Consider the following 9,963-nt stretch of genomic DNA (forward strand, 5'->3'; position numbering starts at 1 on the left):
CGAGATTCAAAATGGTTGAATGTGTGTCAATGTTTTTTTCAAAAGTAGACTATGCACAGTAACACAATGCTATCAATGGCTTGTCTTATTTCTCTGAGGTTGTTTGGTATTCTGGCCATGTTTGATGGACTTTATGCTGCTGTAGAGACTTCCACCGGATTCTGGTGATTGTGGTCATTCTTTTTTTTCTCTATTCTGAGTAGTTTGTGGTCGTCAGCTTTGTGAAATGTGCAAATACAGTATTCATATTTCTCTCTCTCTCTGTCCCGCGGCGTCTGAAAGATGGGTTTTGGACCGGCTAACAATGCTTTCAGTGTTTTTGGCCATTGATCCGCTTTTGGTCAGTTTGAGAAGGATTTCAGATGTTGACCAAATGCTGCCTGTCAGTAAATGGTCTAAAGTGTGACATTCTGGGAATTTTCATTCCAACCTACCAGAAAGACAACTGTCAAAGCACAACAAATTTTAACCAAACATTAACACACATTTCTTAATAATCTAATCCAATAAGGATTACCGGTATGTATCATCACCATCATCACATAGTTTGCATACAGTACAGTAAAGTATCAAGCACTCAACATGAAACATATTATATGCAATGCAATGCAAATGCAAACTAGTCTAATAGTTTAGTGACTTGTCAGTGATATTGTCTCATGTAGACTTTGGTATTAATCTGTAACTATATGTGTAACCCAGGGAGCAGTGCTATGCGGCATGGGCAGATTTCTTTTGAAATAATACAAGGCAACTGATGCTATGTTATCAGTTTTCAGCTCATGTTGTCTGGCCCAGCAGTAGAGTAACAGTAGAGCATGTTGTCCTTGACAAGAGACTCATGTGTGACATAAAGGAATCCTGAATGACTTGTGTTGTGTGTGAAAATGACCCTGATTAAGGCGCAAGCCGAAACGTTGGTCTAATAAATAACTGCATATTGAAGTTCTGAGTGTGCCACGACACTTCTTCTAAATTCAAGTCCTTGACAACATGTCATACAGGTAGTAGTCAAACCAGTTTTTTGCTGATGCGATAGGATGAAAATGATACAAGCACCACTGACTAAATATGTATTATCTCACCTGTAGACTTCCTTGTAGTGGTGTTGAGTGAGTGTAGTAGTAACCACATCCCAGTACTGAGATGTGTTCTCAAAGACTAGACCGGTTTTTAGGTGCAGTATTATTAGCCACCTACAGAGGGCAGTAGCTGCTTTGCTTGAGGCCCGTCCGTGGATGAGCTCATTGTTGATATGATGCAACAGTGGGCTGACACTGGGGAGAATCTGACAGTCACACTCCATCATAATATTTACCTCCTTAGTTGCCGGGTATATAAAGTCTGTTGTTAAGATGAACTCTACAGGTTCTCAACTTATAGCCAACTCTAGATGTGTCTGCTGCAGCCCAGGGGGCTTCTTTGGGATATCAGTTTTGTTACTGAGGAACTCCTACACACATGACAACATGTTTGAGTTTATTGTTTACAGGCTGCTTCCAGAAAGTCAGTTTGCCAGCTGATCTGGGAACAGCCTGGGAAGAGCTCCAAGCAGTGCTCGTCAGGGAAACATGGAGCTTGCCAGGGAGGAGGAGACAGTAGGTGACAGTGAGGAGTGGAGAGGGAAAAGAACTGGGTGAGGAGATGATGGGGGGGGGGGGGGGGGGGGGCAGGGGGTGTATGGGAAGGGGTAAGAGAAGGCACAGGAGGATGAGGTGGGTATCTGTTGACACTGGCACAAAGCACTACACAGCATCCTGTTTCCATTCTCAAGCAAAACTGGATCTAAGAGCAAAACAAGGACAGCGGCAGAATTTGATCTTAAAAAGTGCATGCCTGTGTGTATGTGTGCATTTCACGTGTGTGTGTGTGTGTGTGTGTGTGTGTGTGTGTGTGTGTGTGTGCGGTTTATGGTTTGTGTTTGGGAAGAGAGTACACACATGTACACTTTTTTGCATGTGTGTTATTTTTGCTGGTCTTGGTGGCAATGCTTCAAAGCACAGGAAAAAGTGTCCCTCATGAAAAGTAGGTTTAAGTTCTCCTCTTGGGATAAATAAACCATCCCCAAAATACTGAGCACAGGGGAAGCGGATGTGGCCCCTTTGACTTGTGAAGTGCCATTTTGAGGGGCTAGGTAACCTTGGTGTCCGCTACTGTTTTGAAAGAAGGGCTTTGTCTGATGAAGTCCTTATGTGCATGTCAAAGTCGGGCCTTTTTTTCTCCTTTGTATGAATGAGGAGCTGAAAGGATCTCCATATGGTAGTGCCTGTGGTGGCAGACACCTGTGCTCATTGTAACACAAACTGAACTGTTCACTGTAACAGAAAAGTATCTCATTTATGTACCAGCCTTGCTTTGAGGTTGTAAGGCACAGAAATTAGGGGTTGCTGTTAAATGATACCACTCTTCTGGTGAAGCCAGGCATGCCATCAGAGACGGTAGTTTTTGATGAGAAAGTGACCCCTTTTGATGAAGTTCACAGGGTTTGAGTGGAAAGTGGACAGAAAAGAAGGGCCTGTTGTGACATGAGCCATTCAACTCCAGGAAGCAGCCGCTTCCCCCCGTCCACATCTGCACATCCCCGGGGTCTCTCAGCTGTGGCCCTCTCCTTCCGCCCTCCGCACTAGGGAGAGAGAGAGGGGATGAGATCTGCTTTGCTACCTTTGTGACCACCGTCCCCACACTGCCCCACACCCCCCCCCCCCCCCCAGCCTGGACATTCCAACCAGCTGTGGGTATAACCTCTGAACTGGAAGGCCCTCAGATGTGCTGCCAACTCCTCCTGAAGCATAAACCCTCTTTACACACACATGTGCACACACACACACACACACACACACACACACAAACACACAAACTCCCTCTCACAAGTACTATGTTTTGGAACCAAGTGGAAGCCCCCTGACCCGTTTTGGCCACATGTGCTGGCAGCTTTGATCCGTGTAATGAGCTGCGGCCCATTGTTTTCCCTCAAACAGCCTGACAGCACACTGCCTAAAACACACTCGGCGTCAGCGTGCAGGCCTAATGTGATCTGGGTCTGTTTACAGGCCAGTGACACCGCTCACACGCTCCAGATGTGCCACACTGGCGCTCCAGCTGGCACGGCCATCCAGAGAGGCTGGAGAATGAGCAGGCAAGAAGAATGGCAGCCGTGGCCTACTGGTGAGCGCTTCGGACTTGTAACCAGAGGGTTGCCGGTTCGATCCCCGACCAGTAGGCACGGCTGAAGTGCCCTTGAGCAAGGCACTTAACCCCTCACTGCTCCCCGAGCGCCGTTGTTGTTGCAGGCAGCTCACTGCGCCAGGACTAGTGTGTGCTTCACCTCACTGTGTGTTCACTGTGTGCTGAGTGTGTTTCACTAATTCACGGATTGGGATAAATGCAGAGACCAAATTTCCCTCACGGGATCAAAAGAGTATATACTTATACTTATACTTACTTATCACACACGGCCCTCCCCAGAGTGTGTGACTCCAGTCACTGCCCCGTCACTCAGACTGCTAAATGGGATCGATCACAAGAGCCTGTGTAATAAATAGTGTCTAACAATAGAGTAGACTTATTTACATGCTGCATTATGGAGGAGTATTTATTCAAGGTTGCAGCCATGGGCGTAGATTTAGAGTGGGACGCTAAGGACTAGTCCTAATGAACATTTTAAGATGACAAAACTGTCCCCACCAATATTTTAGCGAACTCATTTGTGCTGCTGATCAATCCAAAAGCCAGCACGACAGTACAAGAAACGTCGTCATTTGATTGGCTGAAAAACCTAGGGGGAGGGGGAAGGGTTATCGGACACGCACGCTACACGCACAGAGTGTCACTTTGCACTGGCAGTCAAGCCAGCGTGTGTGTCAACGACAACAGTAAGTTACTGTCTGCCAATACATACCCCATAAAAGGCCAGAGTAAAACATTTTGCTATTCCATTTTCCCCCTCAGCATAAGTAAGTATAAGTATAAGTATATATACTTTTTTGATCCTGTGAGGGACATTTGGTCTCTGCATTTAACCCAATCGGTGAATTAGTGAAACACAAACAGCACACAGTGAACACACACTAATCCCGGCGCAGTGAGCTGCCTGCTTCAACGGCGGCGCTCGGGGTTAGGTGCCTTGCTCAAGGGCACTTCAGTCGCGGCCCACTGGTTGGGGCTCGAACCGGCAACCCTCCAGTGTAGCATGTACATGTTTGCCTTTTTGTGATTTGTAGATCAGCTATGCCACCCAAGAAGAAGAACGGGGACATACAAAGATTTTTCATTATGCAGAGTCGAAGTAGGCAAAATAACTATACAAACTGGCAACTGGTGACTAGGCTTTCAAATGCAGATTTTACTGTGTGAAATCATTAGTTGTTAGGATATTACCCAGGATATTGTCACAGCTAAACCTAGCTTCTGTAATCTTTCAACCAAAGTTAGGAGTCATGGCATAGGCTATAGCACAGAATAGAAGTCACCATCACTGACTTAAGTGGGCTACCAATCTTGCAGCCGCAATAAACAATGGATCCGAGACATTTTCCTGTTCCTATATTCTGTTTATGTAGGCTAAGGTATTTGTGAATGTAGCCTGCACAATGCAAAGAAATAAAAGATAAACTATGGTGCATTTCCATACTCATAGAAATGAACATTGCGAGACACCAGATATCTCTTCTATGATCTGATCCCAGAAAGATTTTCTTTGACTTGTTAGTTTTTTGAACATTTATTATCATTATTTTATCTAATGGCATAGCAAACAGGATTAATTGAATCCACATATCCTTGCAAAAACTATTTTTCACTAACCTAAAACCGTGAGACTGAAAGCTAATTGCGTTAACGTTCTACTCAAAGTGACAGGCACTTAATTAGATTTAGCCTACACACCACAGATGTGATGATATTAAAGACGAGTGTAGCCTAATAATTTAAATATCAATGTGATGTATTCAAATTACTAAATATGTTTATCTATTAGTAATTATGCAGATCACAAAATACTATAAATAATTAACAATATAACGTTTATATGAATTCCAAAATATGAAATAGAAAACTATGACAACCATCACTTTCTATGTGTGTGTGTGTGTGTCTGTGTATGTGGAGGGTCAATCAAATTCTATGATTACCACTGATGTGAATGATCTCACAAATCACACAAACCAAATCAAATTTAAAAAAATCGCAAAAGTATAGAAATTGAGATTCTTCACTTACTACTGTTATTGAAACAATAATGTCGGTATCGTGACAACAGGAGTTGGGGATGTGTCCCCACCAAAGCTGAGACCAAACCTACGCCCTTGGTTGCTGCCATGATTGTGTCGCTAGTAGATTGAATCACTGTCATCAGTATTTAATTAGAGCAGTGGTGATGCATCGACACACACTCATGCCAGCGGAGCAGGAGGTGTTCACAGATGCAATTGAAATGTCTGTGTGGAGAGAGAAGGAAAAGACCCCTTTCTTAGAGTTGCACTTCCTGTGCTGTGACGGATGTATCACTCCACCCATACTCCCAGTCAACACGGTTTGGTGACCTTGGCTCATCCCAATTTCTCTGAAAACAGCTCTGCAGATTTCGTGCGGGGGATCAGTCATCAAGTACAGAAATAGCACTTGCTGTCTGAGTAGATCTTAGTTTTCATATGGCTGTTTATCTTGGGATGCACTTGTATGTTACACAAGGGCGAGCGGACTGGTGAAAATCCCCCGTCCTTACCGCACCAGAAGTGCCTTCGTTGGCAGTTTTCAAGTGTTCAGCACAACACACTTCCACTGTTTATGCTTCCTTTTCCCAATCAGGGTAAACAAGCTTGTGGCGTGGCCAGAGCACCACTCCATTCACTATGATGCAGCCCACTCTCACCTGCACTTACAGTACTCACTTATCTGACAGAGCCTCTATTGGTGTAGCCCGAGCTGGATGAGGTCTGGGTGGTGGGGTGCTTGTGAGGGCCAGCTGCTGACGTTGCGGGTGCAGGAGGCGAGAGGCCTCTGGGGTGTGGGGGCCCCTCTGTGACTCAGCAGATGACTCTCTTTGAATTATTCATCTCAACAGCCCAGTACAGAGCCAGAGCACCCACTGTCTGTCCCTGCCCTCTCCCCTCTCTCCTCCCCTCTCTCCTCTCCCCTCTCTCCTCTCCTCTCTCTCCCCTCTCCCCTCTCCTTTCTCCTCTCTCCTCTTCCCTCTCTCCTCCCCTCTCTCCTCTTTCCTCTCCTCTTTCCTCTCCTCTCTCCTCTCCTCTCTCCCCTCTCTCCCCTCTCCTCTCTCCTCTCTCCTCTTCCCTCTCTCCTCCCCTCCCTCTCCTCTCTCCTGGAGCGTCAGCACCACCACTGGCCCTGCTCCTGCTGCCACTGCTGCTGTGCTGGAGGTATTTATGGCTGGGGTGTCAACCTCTGAGTTGGTCTCCAGCATATTTATGTGTTATTCTTTAGCCTATATTGTGTTGCAGTCCTCAGCTGCCCTGCTTTGCCAAGGGCTTTGAGTCCATGTGGTCATCAGTGCACACATGGGGTGGTGGGTGGGTGGTTGGGGGTGGGGGGGGGGGGGGGGGGGGGGGTGGCCCCCGGGGGCTTCATTCCGGGAAGCGTCACGTCCAGGGAAGGGTTCAGGAAACGATTGATTATCAATGCTGAGGATGCAGGGGGAGGGGAGTAGATGCCTGGTTAGGAAAGATTCCTCGATCACTCCTCCCATTTAGAATTGACAATGCAGACATCTATGTGCTCTGCTTCTGCTGACAGACAGACTAATGGTACAGTAGTAGGTATCACTAGTGTTACTGTACCCCTGCCGCTGTGTGGAGTTGAACAGCCCCCATCCAGGGGAAGCCGCCCCTCACACTGTTTTAGTAGCTGTCCGAGACGCCCCACCGAAACTGGACAAAAAAAATCCAAAGAATGTTTAAATGAAGGATCACAGTGAGGCAGAAATTCAGTTATGGCACATGACTGCTGCTAATGGAGCGCAGTAGTGGCCTAGTCAACACATGGCTGTTCTCTCGGCTGGCTGTAGTCGCCTAGTCAACACATGGCTGTTCTCTCTGCTGGCTGAGTGTCGTATATGTTGCACGGGAGCCGCTCTGTAGACGTGCCTGTACAGGACGGGTTAGAATCTGCCGCCCCGAGGCAGGTCCTTCTGAGTCTGTGCTGCGTGAGGTGATGAATCACGGTCTGCGTGTGTAAAAAGCACTATACCTGCTTTAGTTCTCTTTGTTCAGTGTCATTCAGCTATCAGCAGGTCCTTGGGGATGAATTGTGAGTTTTTGTGAGTGCTCTGAAAGGAGAGGAAATGTGTGTGAATGTGTGCGAGCCGTGAGCCGTCTATCACCTCAGGATATTGTGTTATATTTACTATGGAGTTCCATAAGTATTGTTTAGGGGATTTCAGAGTGAAGCCATTGGGCTCCCTAGAAACACTTTATAACAGCCTCTTATGATATATCAGTAGATGGGCCTTCTGCTGGATTATCATGCTGTTATGGCATGTCAGGATAGTGCTCTGTGTGCCTTTGTTTGCAGGGTCCATAAAGAGAGGTTGATTTAGTTTGCCTTTGAAACTGGATATGGCAGACAGCACTATATCAGTAGCGTTTCCTCTGCTGGCTTTATTCATGAGGGGGGTCGGAGAGATGGGCTCCACAGGCAGGAACAGCCAGGGGGATTGATGAGCAGATCTATTTCTGAACAATCAATGCAGGGAAATTGCTCATGTATGCTTCCTTCAACCTCTCCATCTCAGCTGCCTTTACCCCACAGCCCCACCTCCGAATCATACTGTATGTAGGTGAGTGTGTCAAGTGCTGCTGAAATATTCATGCTCCTCGTGAGGCGAGCAGAGCTGCTGAGCAGCCAGCCTGAGGAAGCACTTTTCAGCTGAAGAGAGGAGTGGAGAGAGGGGGGGGGGGGGGGCAAGGGGCTCAGGCCCTGCTTTATTGCCCCCTGCTCTCTTACTGAACCCTGCAAATAACATTAGTCCCACCACTGCCCCCATTGCCTGCCTGACTGGCTGGCTGGTGGGATGCACATGGAGGGAGAAGCCCCTCTCTGCTGCTCCCATGATGAGAACTCTCTCCAGGAAGCCAGCTGGAGGCAAACAGGCCATCTTGTGTTGTTAGGAGATGAGTGTCCTCACCCGCTATAAAGTATAAAGATACAGACTAGATGGCAGAACTGGCCCAATCACTGTCGTTCAGGTTTGTGCATGTTGAGATGCTTTTGAAGGTGTGAAACACGTTGAATAAGATAGGGTATGCTATGGACCCTTTCAAGAGAGTTCCATTATCAGCATCATAGTTGGCCCCACAAGGCTTCCGTTTTAACATTCCATATGTTATCTTAATGCAGAGGAAGTAGATTGGGGCCCAAATAGAACGTTCAAGCATTGTTTTTGTTTTTATTGTTGAAAGGGTCTATAAGTGCCCTGCAGTCTACAATGCCATTATATGACTGTCCTTTAGGCAACTACTGTATGGTAATGGTTCCTAGTGACTAATGGCTCTACTGGTGTGCTAAATTGCACTAAAGCATAATAGCGGTATGTTTGACCTTTCAACAGTTTCCTTGACCCCTATAGGGAAGCCAACAGTGGATTAGCCATTACCCAGGCAGTGCACTGGCCCAAGGCATTCTGTCAGGTAGACATATCACATCCTGCATTTAGCTGCATACCTCAACCACTGAATAACCATAGGAACACTTATACAGTTATACATACAGTAGGAATAACAAACAGGTATGTCACCTAATGTACAGTAAGTCATGTAATGTAAGCTATCTTTATGTGAACTTTTCAGAAAACAAATGACTTCCAGGCTCATTTAGATCCATCTAAAGCTCCACTGATGAAATGTTAAGCTCTCGTCATCAATGTTACTGGTTGTCGCAGGCTTTGAGCTCTCCACACTGCATTGGATCAGATAGGATGGGTGTGGTGCAGTGGAGGTCTACAGTAGGAGCAGAAAGCTATCCTGAGGTGCGTTTCCCAAAACCATAGCTAACTAAGATAGCAAGTTTGTTGGTTGCAATGTAATTTCCCATTACCAACCAACTTGCTAGTAGCAACTATGGTTTTGGGAAACGCACCCCTGGAGGGTATTCCAGATCAGACTGGGGGACATGGAGAGAGACAGTGTCCTGTTTCTCAGTTTACCTCCACTGCTACATCCACCCCCACCCGTAATCAGGATATGGTGTGTCATCCAGCAGACCAGCAGATGCTGTCAAAACACACTTGCTCTCTTTCTCTCTGTCTTTCTTTCTCTTTCTGTCTCTTTCTTTCTCTTTCTCATTCTCTCTCTTTTCCCATCTTTCTCTCTTTAATGAACAATCTAATAATGTAAACTCTTTGGCATTTAGTACAGCTACGTTTCCCTGTGGATCACTGTGGACAAGGTTTGTCATAACAGTGCTAATGTGAGTATGAGAATGAGCAATTCACCCCTTTTTGCAGTCATCTTATTAACTAAGTTTTTATATTTTATGTGTGGCTCTTTGAGCCCCCTCCCAAATTATTATGCACTTGGCAAAACCACAAGCACAGCTTTTCCTGATCTGGCCACAAGCTAATCTTTTATTTAGAAATAGTCACTGCTTGATGTCTCTGCATAAAATGCTTAAGTCGTTGCATGTCTGTGGCATGTTTTGTAAATATGAGATTGCCTTGAGCAAAAACATGCTCCAAATCATCAAAGCTTCACTGCGAGGGGGCATTTCTGATATTATTGCAACCCAAAATTATAATGACAAGCAGATCTGTCTGGAAGCGAAACAGGACTTAAATAGGTTAATTGTAAAAGGCTTGGACAATCTGGTTTTACTGCAGAGAGAAAATTCTCATTCCTGACAGGATTGGTGTTAGTTTTTTACATGAATGAAAATAAAATGTTTAATTTGACCAGCATTGAACATGTCAGTAGAGGTTAAATGAAAGTAGGTCAACGTGGGTTTTGAAAGCTGTCT

The 9,963-nt window shown here is 45.9% G+C and overlaps 1 protein-coding gene across 7 annotated transcripts in view; it reads left to right on the plus strand.

The window, feature by feature from the left end:
• zmp:0000001200 (dedicator of cytokinesis protein 9) overlaps positions 1-9,963 on the plus strand; it is a 78,249-nt gene that overhangs the window by 14,140 nt on the left and 54,146 nt on the right. The gene's annotated exons all lie outside the window — the stretch shown is intronic.

Source organism: Alosa sapidissima, chromosome 2, assembly GCF_018492685.1.
Source record: "Alosa sapidissima isolate fAloSap1 chromosome 2, fAloSap1.pri, whole genome shotgun sequence".
Classification (NCBI taxonomy): domain Eukaryota; kingdom Metazoa; phylum Chordata; class Actinopteri; order Clupeiformes; family Clupeidae; genus Alosa; species Alosa sapidissima.